Source organism: Rhamphochromis sp. 'chilingali' (assembly GCF_963969265.1).
Source record: "Rhamphochromis sp. 'chilingali' genome assembly, chromosome: 10".
Taxonomy (NCBI): Eukaryota; Metazoa; Chordata; class Actinopteri; order Cichliformes; family Cichlidae; genus Rhamphochromis; species Rhamphochromis sp. 'chilingali'.
This window is the reverse complement of record NC_137937.1, coordinates 7,344,988-7,361,951: the sequence shown is the minus strand read 5'-3', so window position 1 is coordinate 7,361,951 and position 16,964 is coordinate 7,344,988. Positions and strand designations below refer to the sequence as shown.

The 16,964-nt window shown below is 39.1% G+C and overlaps 1 long non-coding RNA gene across 1 annotated transcript in view; it reads left to right on the top strand.

Annotated features, from left to right (window-relative positions):
- Window positions 1-13,278, top strand: part of LOC308404817 — a 61,083-nt gene extending 47,805 nt beyond the window's left edge. The window contains exon 3 of the long non-coding RNA XR_013973211.1: window positions 12,945-13,278. This is a non-coding gene — a long non-coding RNA (uncharacterized lncRNA). The remainder of the gene's footprint in view (window positions 1-12,944) is intronic.
- Window positions 13,279-16,964: the final 3,686 nt, after the last annotated feature.

Here is a 16,964-nt window from a genome sequence, read left to right as displayed (position 1 = left end):
GTGAATGAGCAGCAGAATAACTACAGAGAATCTGTGAATACATGAATGACCTTTTGTAATATGCCTTTAGCCTATTAGTGCCCTGAAAGAGTGGAGATTTTACCTATTTTAGCAAAATGATCTACAAACTGTATGGGTGAATATAGGAGCTTGTTAACAGGTTAGCATGTCCAACTAACAGACAGGAAAATGAGCTATGTATTTTTTAGATATCATGTTATCAGCTGACCACTGAAAGCTCTTTCTGCATGTATCTTCTACACGTTCTGTCTCTTGTCACGTGTGTGTTTATATTTAAATCATGTATGTTGATTATTTAAATATGCTTTTTCATTCATTTTTAAAAAATGTCAACAGCTGTCGTTTACAGATTCATTGTTTACTATATGCTATATATATATATATGAACATGAACAAAACTGAAAACACTGGGTCACCGACCCAGGAACCCTGACAATATGTATTTTACCTGGTTAATGTGTGTGGCGGGGCGTGGTCTGCAGCGCCGCTGCAGGGGAGGCGGACGCACCTGAGCGGCACCCGCGATCACGCCTCGGCGCCTTAACGTCTGTGCTCTCTATGCTGTTGTGTTGGTATGTGTCGGGCTGTGAGCTTTAACACCGGCTGTATGCATACAGCAACCGTGTGTGAAAAGTGGTCAATAAAGAGAAGCTGTAAAGCGTGTTCATGGAAACATCGTTGGGTCTGCCGTGATATGTTTACAATGGGACTTCTGCTCCTGAATCTCTGCGCACAGCGTCTGCAAATCGGAGCTGTATGAAGTCACTTTCATCTTTACGCAGGACTGTAAGCTGTCATCTGTGAGGCGTGAGCGGTGTTTGTTTTTAACATAGTTCACGGTGGAGCTGCTGACATAATGTGGATCCGAAGATTGATAATTAGCCTACCTGGGGTTGAAAGTCTCGATAAATGCACGGCGTTTCGGCGGGTATATCGGCTTCCGCAAGTGTGACGCTTATTTTGAGCGTTCAAAAACTAATAGAATATAATTTTATATTTATATTTCAATATCACAGTAATCTTCCAATTTAGAACTACAAGTTAAAAAAGAACTAACATAAATAAAATACACTTCAGCTAATTACTTAAAAAAATAATTTATTTTCCCAAACCACGCAGAGCCGCACTAAAAGGACTAAAGAGCCGCAGGTTGCTGACCCCTGCACTAACCTATTCAGCTGCTTGTGAATGCAAATATCTAATCAGCCAATCACATGCTAGAAAAAAAAAAGGGTGATTTAAGTGACTTTGAAGGCAGCATTGCTGTTGGTGACAGATGGGCTGTTTTACGTTTTTCAGACACTCCTGATCTTCTCAAATTTTCTCAGGAATTTACAGAGAACAGTCCAAACTGAAAAGCGAAATAAACATTTCCCTGGGTAAAAATGCCTTGTTGATTGCAGAAGTCAGAGGGGCGTGGCCATGCTGAAGGCAAGAGGAATTCTAAGCCAGTTTCTCAACCCAGCCCATCTGATATCAGTAACCACAACACATTCAAAGTCAATTAAAAGTCGCCTTTCTTGCCCGTTCCGATGCTCGCTTTCAACTTTGAAATGAGACCACTTGGACAACAGTAATGATAAATAATTGCAAATAGAGCACGTTTACAGAATTTAATGTCATTTTTATAGAGCACCTCTTATTTTAAGAAAAGATGGGCGAGACGATTTTTGAAACTAACTGCAAATTAAGCACACAATATTTAATATCTGTATTTTACCATTTTGATAAGACATATTTCAGTACTCCAAAACACTTTTATTAGACTGCCAACATGCTTACAAGTAGTAAATCCAGGTTAGTGGATCATAATTAAACATAACTCTGTGGCAAACGCAGAGTTCAGCAGGCCATCGAGGAAGAAGTGACGTGCATTTCTGCAGTGTAAAGATTCACAAATGATTTTCTCCTTAATCTACAGTCACACAAAGCGCCAGGAAAATCTTTGGTGATGTTCTCAGATGATTCTGACGCTTATCACCCAGTTCCTCGTGATGTCCTCCACACCATCAACCCTCTGTCCTCCTCACAGTTTCTTCCTCAGCTTGCCTTTCTTATGGCCACCCCTTCCAAAACCTGACTTTTTAACTTCTCCGAGCCACTTTTTGTTCTTGGAGCGGAGCTTCCTCATCCCCCCGCCCTGCAGGAACTGGTGCTTCTGCTTTTTCTTGCGCTGCTTCATGATCTGATCCTTTGTTTTCAGCTCCGAGCGTGCTTTGTGGTCACCGGAGCTCTGTACGTTTGGACCTCGTCGGCCACGGCCACGACCTGGGAGAGGCACGACACAACAAAGAGGTTGGAGGTTATAGCTCGCAAGGCTGGAAGAGGGACTTGAAGTATTTACCTTTAGAGTTGAGTTAAAACATGGTGGCTGATGGTCTATATTTAACATGTTTGTGCTATTCATTTTGATGCCTTCCTACCTCTTGCTGGCTTCCTGCCTCCTCCGCCTGTTTCTCCATCTGATCCAGATCCTGTATCATCAATCTTGTATTTTTTCCTTCACTCCTCATAACTGACATGTTGTCAAGTGATACAACATCTTCACAGTACAGCTTAATATTGTCATAGGAGTAGAGAAGAGGGTCATTGAGAGCAGCACACAGAGAAGCTTTTTGTTGGAAGGATACAAGTTCTTCCTGTTCTTCTTGTTACTGATAACCTGACCGCTCTCTGTTTTGATCTTCTTCTTCTGGTCTTCTTTTCCCGTTTCTCTCACAAAACGCTTCCTCTTACGGTCCCTAAAAAAAGAAGGGGGAAAAAAGACTTTAAATTATAGTTTGAAATGACCATTTGGTGGATACTGAGTCAAACATAGGGAAATTTGTACCATTTCATCATTTTCTTCTGCTGGTTAAGGCGATCGCCTTCATCTCCCATGAGATCAAGGACAGCTGAAGAGGCCTGCTGTTCAAAAGCACTGCCCTCTCCACCGAGACTCAACCTGTCGACGCATAACACAGGACAAAACAGCATAAAACACAAAGCCATTCACATTTTTTAAAGAAACAGATGCAACAGTTTAATGCCTCACCCTCTCTCAGAGTCAAAGTCTTTAGGTCTGTAAGGGATATAATACTCTTCATCTTTGCCTGACTGCCTCTTTTTCTTGGTCTTTGGTCGCTCTTCGCCATCTTCCTGCTGACCTCTTCTTTTACCACCTACCACCTCTGAAAACACCCCCTGGTGGAAATAGAAAGAATTACATGGTACAAAGTGACAAAGCATGATACAGAGATCCTACTATCTTCCTCTTCTAGTTTGTATACAACATCATCTACATCAAAACTGCACTTTATTTTGCTTCTTCTTCATCAGACAGCACAAACAACTTTCTCATTTTGACTCAAATATTGGTTTTGAATGAAAATGATGAAACAATCCTGGGTGTTTATTCAACTTGTGAGCAGGTTTTCTAATCCACCGTACTATTATTATTGACACTAGTACATGTTCGTGCTGCTGGCAAACTAATACACTCAAGAACATATAGCAAAGCAAAAAAGTGAAAAGTAGGTCTTGCCTACATAAATAAACATAAGACAGTTGTGAAACTTTGACATAGTAACATCTGCAGTAATATTTACACCTGTGATGACATCTCACCAGCATTAGCCTTATTTTGAAACCAAGATTGTTTACACAGAGTTTGTAATTGCAGAGAAATGCTCCATTTATTTTGGTCATTTCATTTTTGAGCAGGAAGCTCACCTTTCTTGTTATAGCCTTTAGACGAATAGAGAGTTTTGCAATTAAATACATATTCTTTAAATAATGTTCCCTCTTATAAAAAGTAGGATAATTTAAAAAAAAATTTTAAAAAATGTATTATACCTCTATTACTTAGAAAAAAACCTGTTTTTTTTTCTGTTGTCTGTTATATAACGTTAGTGATGCTCGTTTCAATTCATTTCTTAATCAGCTAAACAGGTCAGTTAAGAAACAGTCAAATATTAAGTTAAATTTGAAAACGGTTTAAAAAAAAATATCCCCATTCCAAAATGTCACATGACAATCTCATTGGCTCACGGAGTTATGATGTCACTACACGATCCTTTGAAGTTTTTCCTTAAACAGGGGTGACACACAGCAGTTTTTTAGTTCGTGTCTTCGCAGCATTTGTGTTTGCAGCCTTCACACGTTCACCACAGAAACTTTTGGAAACCTTTTCAGAGTTGTCGTGTACAACCTTCAACATGTATCCAACAAGACACCAACCAAGGCAAAAAGATTACGCCGCTTCTCCTTCCTGTCGTGGCCGGCCAATTTCCCCAAATGACCTCTTAGCCGTCCAAAGGGCATTACATGACAGTAAGAAGGAAAACTACCATCTCCAGAATAAAATTCAACAGATTGAAGAAGAGAAACTTCAACTGGAGGAGAAGTGTAGACAGATGGAAGCGCAAAATAAGAACCTGGAAGAAAGACAAAAACGCCAGCCCGACATAAATATTATTAATGAGGGTTGGGGAATCAAGTTTGGACAAGCCCGAGAGCAGATTGTCTTCCTAATTAAGGAAAACAAGCAAAAGAGCGTGGAACTAAAGGAGATGTCCAACCAGCTTAAAGACAGCAAAGCTACTGTTGAGAAGACAGAATGGGATCTCCAATATATGGACCAAATGAATCGGCTGCTCCAAACAAACTTCGATGAAGCTGTGAAAAAAAATGAAGAAATCCTCCAACAGAAGGAAGAACAGGAGAAAAAGCAAAGAGACATGGAGCACAAACTCAAAGTCACGGAGGAAAAATACAGAATGCTGAAAGAGAAGGTGGATGATACTCTGCGCCAAAATAAAGACCTTCTTCACGAGAAAAAGCAACTAGAAGGGGAAAAAGAAAAACTGGACAAACAATGCTCGCACATGCAGAAAAGGATGGAGCAAATGGCGAGAAACAACTCCGAGCTCACTAAGGGGATATTGTTGGAATACAACAACTTGAAGCGCAAACACACTGAAATGCAGGCGCAAAAGCAAGAACAAGACAACATACATGACGACCTGCAGCATACGCTCCAAGATATCCACAAAAGAAATGAGGAGCTACAAGACATGTACAAAGAAGTACAACAAAGAAACGCAGACATGCACAAGGACAAGATAATGCAGGAGGAAACATCCAAAGAGCTCAGGGAAAAGCTTGAAGAAAAACAAGCAACGTTGGAAGAGGTGGAGAAAACATGCAAGAAGCTTGAGAAACAAAACAAAGAAACCATCGATGAGTTGAGAACCCTCATCCTGGAAAAAAAAGCTCTTGTAGAAAACTGCATGAAAAAGAAGAACAAACGCTTCCGCTGGCCCTGGAGGAGGAACTCTACTGCTTCCTCAGCAGGTGTAGCCTCGTCTTGCTCCACCTCTGTTCACCTCCCCAACCAGTCCCGGCAGTTGACTGTCCCCTCCTGAGCCTGGTTCTGCCGGAGGTTTCTGCCCGTTTAAAGGCAGTTTTTCCTCCCCACTGTAGCCTAGTGCGTGCTCAGAGGGGATTGTTGGGGTTTTCTCTCCTCTACCTTGTTTCATTATTTACTTAACTTTTTGTTCTTACTTCATTTTACCTTGTTTCATTATTTACTTAACGTTTTGTTCTTACTTCATTTTACCTTGTTTCATTATTTACTTGTTAACGTTTTGTTCTTACTTCATTTTACCTTGTTTCATTATTTACTTGTTGACGTTTTGTTCTTACTTCATTTTACCTTGTTTCATTATTTACTTGTTGACGTTTTGTTCTTACTTCATTTTACCTTGTTTCATTATTTACTTGTTTAACTTTTTCTTTTTCAACTTATTCATAAAACAATAAACCAATTGAATTTATCCTTTGAGTATTTTTCATCTTTTCATCTATAACTTTTTCAAACATTCATATCTGTCGTTTATCTTCTTCTTGAAACCTCATAAATGGTGAAGGAAAAATCCTGGAACATGGTTTGAAACACTGAAATTGTTTCAGCTGAAACCGGCAAAGTCATACGTGTGTGTGTGTGTGTGTGTGTGTGTGTGTGTGTGTGTGTGTGTGTGTGTGTGTGTGTGTGTGTGTGTGTGTGTGTGTTACTCTGTACATGAAACAACTTTGTAGAAAACCATTTTCCTGTCGAAACATTAGCAAACACAAACAAAGTGTTATTAACAAACGAATTACTAATATCCCTCTCTATGATAGTGATTTATTTTCTTACGGGATTAAAACTGTAAATTTTACCAAACTAAAGAAAGTAATACAAAGTAATAAAACTTTTTATCATTTAGTTAAGATCCAACATCCATTCTTTTCATAGTTGGTTGCTACCACCAGAGGGCGACATGGAGTACTTTTACCCATGTAGAGAAACATAAACGCTCATATATTACACACGCACCAACATTTTACTGTCTATTACTACATCAGTCTGTTTACATTAAACTGATATTGATAAATAAACTTACAAATATAGCTTCATGAATTTGGTAACGTCCTGTAAGTCATATCGTCAAATGCTTTTGTTCCAAAATAAAAAGGCTGTTGAAATAATGATTGGTGTGGTTTTTACAGGTGAATGAGCAGCAGAATAACTACAGAGAATCTGTGAATACATGAATGACCTTTTGTAATATGCCTTTAGCCTATTAGTGCCCTGAAAGAGTGGAGATTTTACCTATTTTAGCAAAATGATCTACAAACTGTATGGGTGAATATAGGAGCTTGTTAACAGGTTAGCATGTCCAACTAACAGACAGGAAAATGAGCTATGTATTTTTTAGATATCATGTTATCAGCTGACCACTGAAAGCTCTTTCTGCATATATCTTCTACACGTTCTGTCTCTTGTCACGTGTGTGTTTATATTTAAATCATGTATGTTGATTATTTAAATATGCTTTTTCATTCATTTTTAAAAAATGTCAACAGCTGTCGTTTACAGATTCATTGTTTACTATATGCTATATATATATATATGAACATGAACAAAACTGAAAACACTGGGTCACCGACCCAGGAACCCTGACAATATGTATTTTACCTGGTTAATGTGTGTGGCGGGGCGTGGTCTGCAGCGCCGCTGCAGGGGAGGCGGACGCACCTGAGCGGCACCCGCGATCACGCCTCGGCGCCTTAACGTCTGTGCTCTCTATGCTGTTGTGTTGGTATGTGTCGGGCTGTGAGCTTTAACACCGGCTGTATGCATACAGCAACCGTGTGTGAAAAGTGGTCAATAAAGAGAAGCTGTAAAGCGTGTTCATGGAAACATCGTTGGGTCTGCCGTGATATGTTTACAATGGGACTTCTGCTCCTGAATCTCTGCGCACAGCGTCTGCAAATCGGAGCTGTATGAAGTCACTTTCATCTTTACGCAGGACTGTAAGCTGTCATCTGTGAGGCGTGAGCGGTGTTTGTTTTTAACATGGTTCACGGTGGAGCTGCTGACATAATGTGGATCCGAAGATTGATAATTAGCCTACCTGGGGTTGAAAGTCTCGATAAATGCACGGCGTTTCGGCGGGTATATCGGCTTCCGCAAGTGTGACGCTTATTTTGAGCGTTCAAAAACTAATAGAATATAATTTTATATTTATATTTCATTTCAATATCACAGTAATCTTCCAATTTAGAACTACAAGTTAAAAAAGAACTAACATAAATAAAATACACTTCAGCTAATTACTTAAAAAAATAATTTATTTTCCCACACCACGCAGAGCCGCACTAAAAGGACTAAAGAGCCGCAGGTTGCTGACCCCTGCACTAACCTATTCAGCTGCTTGTGAATGCAAATATCTAATCAGCCAATCACATGCCAGAAAAAAAAAAGGGTGATTTAAGTGACTTTGAAGGCAGCATTGCTGTTGGTGACAGATGGGCTGTTTTACGTTTTTCAGACACTCCTGATCTTCTCAAATTTTCTCAGGAATTTACAGAGAACAGTCCAAACTGAAAAGCGAAATAAACATTTCCCTGGGTAAAAATGCCTTGTTGATTGCAGAAGTCAGAGGGGCGTGGCCATGCTGAAGGCAAGAGGAATTCTAAGCCTGTTTCTCAACCCAGCCCATCTGATATCAGTAACCACAACACATTCAAAGTCAATTAAAAGTCGCCTTTCTTGCCCGTTCCGATGCTCGCTTTCAACTTTGAAATGAGACCACTTGGACAACAGTAATGATAAATAATTGCAAATAGAGCACGTTTACAGAATTTAATGTCATTTTTATAGAGCACCTCTTATTTTAAGAAAAGATGGGCGAGACGATTTTTGAAACTAACTGCAAATTAAGCACACAATATTTAATATCTGTATTTTACCATTTTGATAAGACATATTTCAGTACTCCAAAACACTTTTATTAGACTGCCAACATGCTTACAAGTAGTAAATCCAGGTTAGTGGATCATAATTAAACATAACTCTGTGGCAAACGCAGAGTTCAGCAGGCCATCAAGGAAGAAGTGACGTGCATTTCTGCAGTGTAAAGATTCACAAATGATTTTCTCCTTAATCTACAGTCACACAAAGCGCCAGGAAAATCTTTGGTGATGTTCTCAGATGATTCTGACGCTTATCACCCAGTTCCTCGTGATGTCCTCCACACCATCAACCCTCTGTCCTCCTCACAGTTTCTTCCTCAGCTTGCCTTTCTTATGGCCACCCCTTCCAAAACCTGACTTTTTAACTTCTCCGAGCCACTTTTTGTTCTTGGAGCGGAGCTTCCTCATCCCCCCGCCCTGCAGGAACTGGTGCTTCTGCTTTTTCTTGCGCTGCTTCATGATCTGATCCTTTGTTTTCAGCTCCGAGCGTGCTTTGTGGTCACCGGAGCTCTGTACGTTTGGACCTCGTCGGCCACGGCCACGACCTGGGAGAGGCACGACACAACAAAGAGGTTGGAGGTTATAGCTCGCAAGGCTGGAAGAGGGACTTGAAGTATTTACCTTTAGAGTTGAGTTAAAACATGGTGGCTGATGGTCTATATTTAACATGTTTGTGCTATTCATTTTGATGCCTTCCTACCTCTTGCTGGCTTCCTGCCTCCTCCGCCTGTTTCTCCATCTGATCCAGATCCTGTATCATCAATCTTGTATTTTTTCCTTCACTCCTCATAACTGACATGTTGTCAAGTGATACAACATCTTCACAGTACAGCTTAATATTGTCATAGGAGTAGAGAAGAGGGTCATTGAGAGCAGCACACAGAGAAGCTTTTTGTTGGAAGGATACAAGTTCTTCCTGTTCTTCTTGTTACTGATAACCTGACCGCTGTCTGTTTTGATCTTCTTCTTCTGGTCTTCTTTTCCCGTTTCTCTCACAAAACGCTTCCTCTTACGGTCCCTAAAAAAAGAAGGGGGAAAAAAGACTTTAAATTATAGTTTGAAATGACCATTTGGTGGATACTGAGTCAAACATAGGGAAATTTGTACCATTTCATCATTTTCTTCTGCTGGTTAAGGCGATCGCCTTCATCTCCCATGAGATCAAGGACAGCTGAAGAGGCCTGCTGTTCAAAAGCACTGCCCTCTCCACCGAGACTCAACCTGTCGACGCATAACACAGGACAAAACAGCATAAAACACAAAGCCATTCACATTTTTTAAAGAAACAGATGCAACAGTTTAATGCCTCACCCTCTCTCAGAGTCAAAGTCTTTAGGTCTGTAAGGGATATAATACTCTTCATCTTTACCTGACTGCCTCTTTTTCTTGGTCTTTGGTCGCTCTTCGCCATCTTCCTGCTGACCTCTTCTTTTACCACCTACCACTTCTGAAAACACCCCCTGGTGGAAATAGAAAGAATTACATGGTACAAAGTGACAAAGCATGATACAGAGATCCTACTATCTTCCTCTTCTAGTTTGTATACAACATCATCTACATCAAAACTGCACTTTATTTTGCTTCTTCTTCATCAGACAGCACAAACAACTTTCTCATTTTGACTCAAATATTGGTTTTGAATGAAAATGATGAAACAATCCTGGGTGTTTATTCAACTTGTGAGCAGGTTTTCTAATCCACCGTACTATTATTATTGACACTAGTACATGTTCGTGCTGCTGGCAAACTAATACACTCAAGAACATATAGCAAAGCAAAAAAGTGAAAAGTAGGTCTTGCCTACATAAATAAACATAAGACAGTTGTGAAACTTTGACATAGTAACATCTGCAGTAATATTTACACCTGTGATGACATCTCACCAGCATTAGCCTTATTTTGAAACCAAGATTGTTTACACAGAGTTTGTAATTGCAGAGAAATGCTCCATTTATTTTGGTCATTTCATTTTTGAGCAGGAAGCTCACCTTTCTTGTTATAGCCTTTAGACGAATAGAGAGTTTTGCAATTAAATACATATTCTTTAAATAATGTTCCCTCTTATAAAAAGTAGGATAATTTTAAAAAAAAATTTAAAAAATGTATTATACCTCTATTACTTAGAAAAAAAACTGTTTTTTTTTCTGTTGTCTGTTATATAACGTTAGTGATGCTCGTTTCAATTCATTTCTTAATCAGCTAAACAGGTCAGTTAAGAAACAGTCAAATATTAAGTTAAATTTGAAAACGGTTTAAAAAAAAAATATCCCCATTCCAAAATGTCACATGACAATCTCATTGGCTCACGGAGTTATGATGTCACTACACGATCCTTTGAAGTTTTTCCTTAAACAGGGGTGACACACAGCAGTTTTTTAGTTCGTGTCTTCGCAGCATTTGTGTTTGCAGCCTTCACACGTTCACCACAGAAACTTTTGGAAACCTTTTCAGAGTTGTCGTGTACAACCTTCAACATGTATCCAACAAGACACCAACCAAGGCAAAAAGATTACGCCGCTTCTCCTTCCTGTCGTGGCCGGCCAATTTCCCCAAATGACCTCTTAGCCGTCCAAAGGGCATTACATGACAGTAAGAAGGAAAACTACCATCTCCAGAATAAAATTCAACAGATTGAAGAAGAGAAACTTCAACTGGAGGAGAAGTGTAGACAGATGGAAGCGCAAAATAAGAACCTGGAAGAAAGACAAAAACGCCAGCCCGACATAAATATTATTAATGAGGGTTGGGGAATCAAGTTTGGACAAGCCCGAGAGCAGATTGTCTTCCTAATTAAGGAAAACAAGCAAAAGAGCGTGGAACTAAAGGAGATGTCCAACCAGCTTAAAGACAGCAAAGCTACTGTTGAGAAGACAGAATGGGATCTCCAATATATGGACCAAATGAATCGGCTGCTCCAAACAAACTTCGATGAAGCTGTGAAAAAAAATGAAGAAATCCTCCAACAGAAGGAAGAACAGGAGAAAAAGCAAAGAGACATGGAGCACAAACTCAAAGTCACGGAGGAAAAATACAGAATGCTGAAAGAGAAGGTGGATGATACTCTGCGCCAAAATAAAGACCTTCTTCACGAGAAAAAGCAACTAGAAGGGGAAAAAGAAAAACTGGACAAACAATGCTCGCACATGCAGAAAAGGATGGAGCAAATGGCGAGAAACAACTCCGAGCTCACTAAGGGGATATTGTTGGAATACAACAACTTGAAGCGCAAACACACTGAAATGCAGGCGCAAAAGCAAGAACAAGACAACATACATGACGACCTGCAGCGTACGCTCCAAGATATCCACAAAAGAAATGAGGAGCTACAAGACATGTACAAAGAAGTACAACAAAGAAACGCAGACATGCACAAGGACAAGATAATGCAGGAGGAAACATCCAAAGAGCTCAGGGAAAAGCTTGAAGAAAAACAAGCAACGTTGGAAGAGGTGGAGAAAACGTGCAAGAAGCTTGAGAAACAAAACAAAGAAACCATCGATGAGTTGAGAACCCTCATCCTGGAAAAAAAAGCTCTTGTAGAAAACTGCATGAAAAAGAAGAACAAACGCTTCCGCTGGCCCTGGAGGAGGAACTCTACTGCTTCCTCAGCAGGTGTAGCCTCGTCTTGCTCCACCTCTGTTCACCTCCCCAACCAGTCCCGGCAGTTGACTGTCCCCTCCTGAGCCTGGTTCTGCCGGAGGTTTCTGCCCGTTTAAAGGCAATTTTTCCTCCCCACTGTCGCCTAGTGCGTGCTCAGAGGGGATTGTTGGGGTTTTCTCTCCTCTACCTTGTTTCATTATTTACTTAACTTTTTGTGCTTACTTCATTTTACCTTGTTTCATTATTTACTTGTTAACGTTTTGTTCTTACTTCATTTTACCTTGTTTCATTATTTACTTGTTAACGTTTTGTTCTTACTTCATTTTACCTTGTTTCATTATTTACTTGTTAACGTTTTGTTCTTACTTCATTTTACCTTGTTTCATTATTTACTTGTTGACGTTTTGTTCTTACTTCATTTTACCTTGTTTCATTATTTACTTGTTTAACTTTTTCTTTTTCAACTTATTCATAAAACAATAAACCAATTGAATTTATCCTTTGAGTATTTTTCATCTTTTCATCTATAACTTTTTCAAACATTCATATCTGTCGTTTATCTTCTTCTTGAAACCTCATAAATGGTGAAGGAAAAATCCTGGAACATGGTTTGAAACACTGAAATTGTTTCAGCTGAAACCGGCAAAGTCATACGTGTGTGTGTGTGTGTGTGTGTGTGTGTGTGTGTGTGTGTGTGTGTGTGTGTGTGTGTGTGTGTGTGTGTGTGTGTGTGTGTGTGTGTGAAACACGCGTAAAAAAGGTGGCAAAGTAAAAAGTAAACTTTTTGTCTAAAAAGTAAAGTTTAAAAAGACCCAAACATTCTAAAGCTAGGAAACAGTGGATTTTGCTTTTCTTGTGTTATAAAGTTGTTTTGTTTCCTCATGTTTTTAGGAGTTTAGTTATTTTCAGTAGTAGTTGATGTAGGTATTGTTAAAGAATGAAGCTAATAATAGTCTTGTGTGTTTGGAGTATGTTGTCATTAGCAGACATGTAGAACAGTGTGTTTCTTCAGCGGCCTGTCTTGTTTCTCTTTCTGAAAAAAGTCGAAAGCTCTTACAGGTGTAAGAACATCCAGCTGATTGTGGCCATCATAGTGATCGTCCTCATCGCTGTCCTCATCATCATCATTCTGCTAGCTGCTGGTCATCCCCATCAGTGCTCCTGTGACTCCCATAGCCAGCCCCACCTCCAAGCCCTGAAAACACATTTAGATCATAATCCAACATCACTGCATGAGTCTCTCTGATCCTACATCTGTTAATTTGCAAAAAAAAAAAAATGGTATCATCTCCTAATCACACTGTCGTGGTTTTAGCAATAAAATGATGCTTGTGTCAAAAACATAGACTGCATATGGACTTGAAGACAAATATGTAACTTTAAGGGGAAAAATAAAAGCGATCTGTGTTTAAGATAAATAAATTATGTCTCATTGAGTAGGAAGATGGTGTAAGTGATACTGTAATAAAACGTGTGTGCAGTGCCATCCTCAGCTTTGTGCAGGCACGTCCTGCTTCCATTTAAGCAGCAGAGGGCACTCAAGAGTCGGTTGTTTGCACCATACACTCAGTGGCTCTGAAAGAAAACTTTCACTGTGGAGGTCACTAAAACACCACACACGTTAGCATAATACTTTGGTTCTTTCATTTGATAAACAGAGCACAATCAACAGCAGGATCTGAAGAATAAGCATCTGTAACATTTTAAAGATGTACTATGTTGCACACCTTTTAATCCTCACTTAAGATTCAATTCAATTTTATTTATACGGTGCCAAATCTCAGCAACAGTTGCCTCAAGGTGCTTCATATTGTAAGGTAAAGACGCAGTAAAAACCACAACAATCAGACACCCCCCTAGCAAAAAAAAACTGGTGACAATGGCAAGAAAAACTCCCTTTTAACAGGAACAAACCTTGGGCTCAACAAGGCTCAGGAAGGGGGAAGCAATCTGCACTTATGAGGGCAGATGTTGTGAAAATTTGCACTGAATAGGTCAACATGACGGACTACAAGAGAAGCATTGCACACAGATGTTTTGGGTGATGACTGAGAGATTACTCCAGCATTAGCATAGTGCCTTCTGCATTATACCGATTCTTCACACTGGTCAACTTAAAATAACATAATAAACCTGCTGTTTATACTGAGATGTGATCTGAGATTTTTGGACTTGAACAGATGAGACCAAAAGTTTCAAATCTCTAAATCAAGCAAACAGAAACGAGGCTTTTGTCTGTTTTCACACTGCCAGTGCTACTAGGCTCTTCAAACCATCCACCTGGCTCCAGGATCATTTATGGCCTCTACATAGGCCCACGTCAACCAATTGGCTCTCAAAGTTGCAGTTCTGTCATTTTAGACTGAAAATCTGCAGCACTTTATCTTGAAAGTGGTAAAAAAAAACCCAACCTAAATATCTATTTAAACATAATGTCACCTATATGTATAGAAATGTTGCAAAAGGTTCCAAAAGTTAACTGCCCATTTATAATCTCCCTTCTCTGTGACTCCTTCTGTGTTCATACAGGCTGACTGTAATAGAGAAATTGCTGATTTGCCAGCAGATGGAGACTGAGAGTCCAAATGATCTGAGTCTTGATTAAGTTGATCAGAGGGGATTCCCGCAGAATTTTCCTTGTTGTTCAGTGAAGATCAGGTCTTGATAACATTATGAAGGTTGTTGTGCCACATTTTGGCACACGTTTGCTCTCTGTTTGTCTAATCGCAGGCTTTGCTAATGTGTAGAGCAAAGCAAAAAAAACAAAAAAAGCTAAACTATGATGCAACATTGGGTTATGGAGTTTAAGTGATTAAAAAAGGGTGTATGCTACAAACTACACCCAGCTGGTAAGGCTGGTTGCCAGAGAGCCTTCACTGATCAATGTTTTTCTACAGCAACAAGGTCTATAAAACCACATATCGTTGTGTTGTTTTACAGGCTTTAAGGTGTATTCTGTGTGCATTTTGTCAAAGAAACTGCAAAAATAAAATGCAAAAACAGGCAAAGGAAACACACTGGTCACAACAATAAAAATTGTAAATCCTCTGTGTCTTTAAATGATTTTTTTGGATTCTCTTCCCAAAGTAAAAAGAATAAATCAATCATTTCAAACATTCCAAAGTGTATTCAAACGAGATAGACAGCAGGTTGTAACAGGCTGGACTCTGATGTTGACTTAATAGTTTCTCAACTGAGCCTGTCTTTCCGTTCACTGTGAAAGTGCTGTTTTGCCCACATGTGGTTAGTAAAGCAATATAGTTATCCCCATGGCAAAAGACCTAATTAAGCTTTGCGACAACAGCTCTGGAACACAAAGCTCATTTGTTACTAATGGGAAATCAGCCCCGACTGTCATGTGAATGTGACTCTGCCATCTATGCATGAACCTCAGGCAGTAATGTGAAGGGAGGGTGGTCAGTATCCTGAATGCAACCTTTGTATTTGTGAAGCTTTTTCCCCACAGCAAGCCTTTTGTTGGCCTGGTCTGTGTCACCAAAAACTGTGACCCACCATAATGTTTAATACGTAGACGGTGCTGATGAGATACACAGTGATAATTATACTGTCATACAGATGATGTGCTAGTAAAAAGAATTTATGATGAGTGCAGCCTCATGTTGTTTATGTTTAATATTTAAATATCTTTATAGTACTATTTTTATGTAATACACTCTATCGTAGTGTCATAGTACTTCATAGTGCTGAAGTAGATGATACTTTTACTGCACTACAGTACACAACACCACACAAGAACATACTGTATGGTTTGGTAAAATATAGTATATTGTGAAACTGCACAATATACTACTGTAAATTTTAAAAATCTATCATTGTGCTGTAAGACTACTCTCACATAAAACACTGCCTGAAACAATTACATGAAAATTAAACACAACAATATCATCATACAGACAGCTGAAACTGAAAGCGAAAGTATAACACAGTGATGGAGGAGTGGAGAGGCAAATTTCGTGGTACTAACTCTTAAATAGTACTGTAATATTAGTAATAGTTATTATTATTATTATTATTATTATTATTATTATTATTATTATTATTATAGAGATAATAATAGTAGTATTTATTGCTAATAAAGTAATAGAGTTTTAAGTTTGTCAACTCCAAACCACTGATTTTAACACAGGAGATTCTTTTTTCACACATTTATCTTCACTCACAGTGTAAACAGAAACTGTGACAGGACCAGATTGTTTGCTGTATTTTTTCCCGATTAACTGTATTTACATTTGTCACTCATTAAACCTTTGTTGACGGAAAACAAGGCCCCAGGTGCTCATATATTCCATTCATGCCCATTCCAGTTGTTAATGATTACCTAATGTTATTGTATTTTTGTCATTACAGACCATCAAATACTGCTGTTTAAACCCAGCTACCTCCGCTCAGGGAAACAAGGAAGTAGCCCTGGGAGGTACGCGGAGCAGTTCTCATCTTACAACCAAATTATCTCATTTGAACCAAAACCACATGTTTTCCTAAACATAATTAAATACTTTTGGAGCCAAACCTAAACCTAACAGCTGCCAAAAATAACAGAGAACAAGAAGTGAGAACGAACATAACCTGCAAGTGAAACAGAAGAAAGCGCAGGTGTGAACAGGCCTGTGGTTCTACTCACACACTCAAGCTAGGCGAGCTAAGCTAAGCAAGCTAAGCTAAAAGCTAAGCAAGCTAAGGTTCAGTCAAACATCACTTGATCATTTATGAATCATGGAACTAATACGTGTTTCCAAAATCTTCCAAGGATTAAAAGAAATTTATTCGCTTTCTTAGTTCCTTTTTCACTGTTAAGCCATTTGACCGCATACATGTGTGGAAGTTTGATGATGCAAATAAAATTGCGCTTATGCCAAAATCACATGATGAAGAAAATTTACCCCTTTCATGTTTTGCACGCATGGAAGGCCTTACTTCCCATTTCTGATATTTCTTTACTTTCCTCTAATTTTCACACCCTCACGGGACACGAATAGAATGTATGTAGCATGTATCTTTATTGTTATTATGCGGTGCAGAAAAATTTGGTTTGTATCTCCACA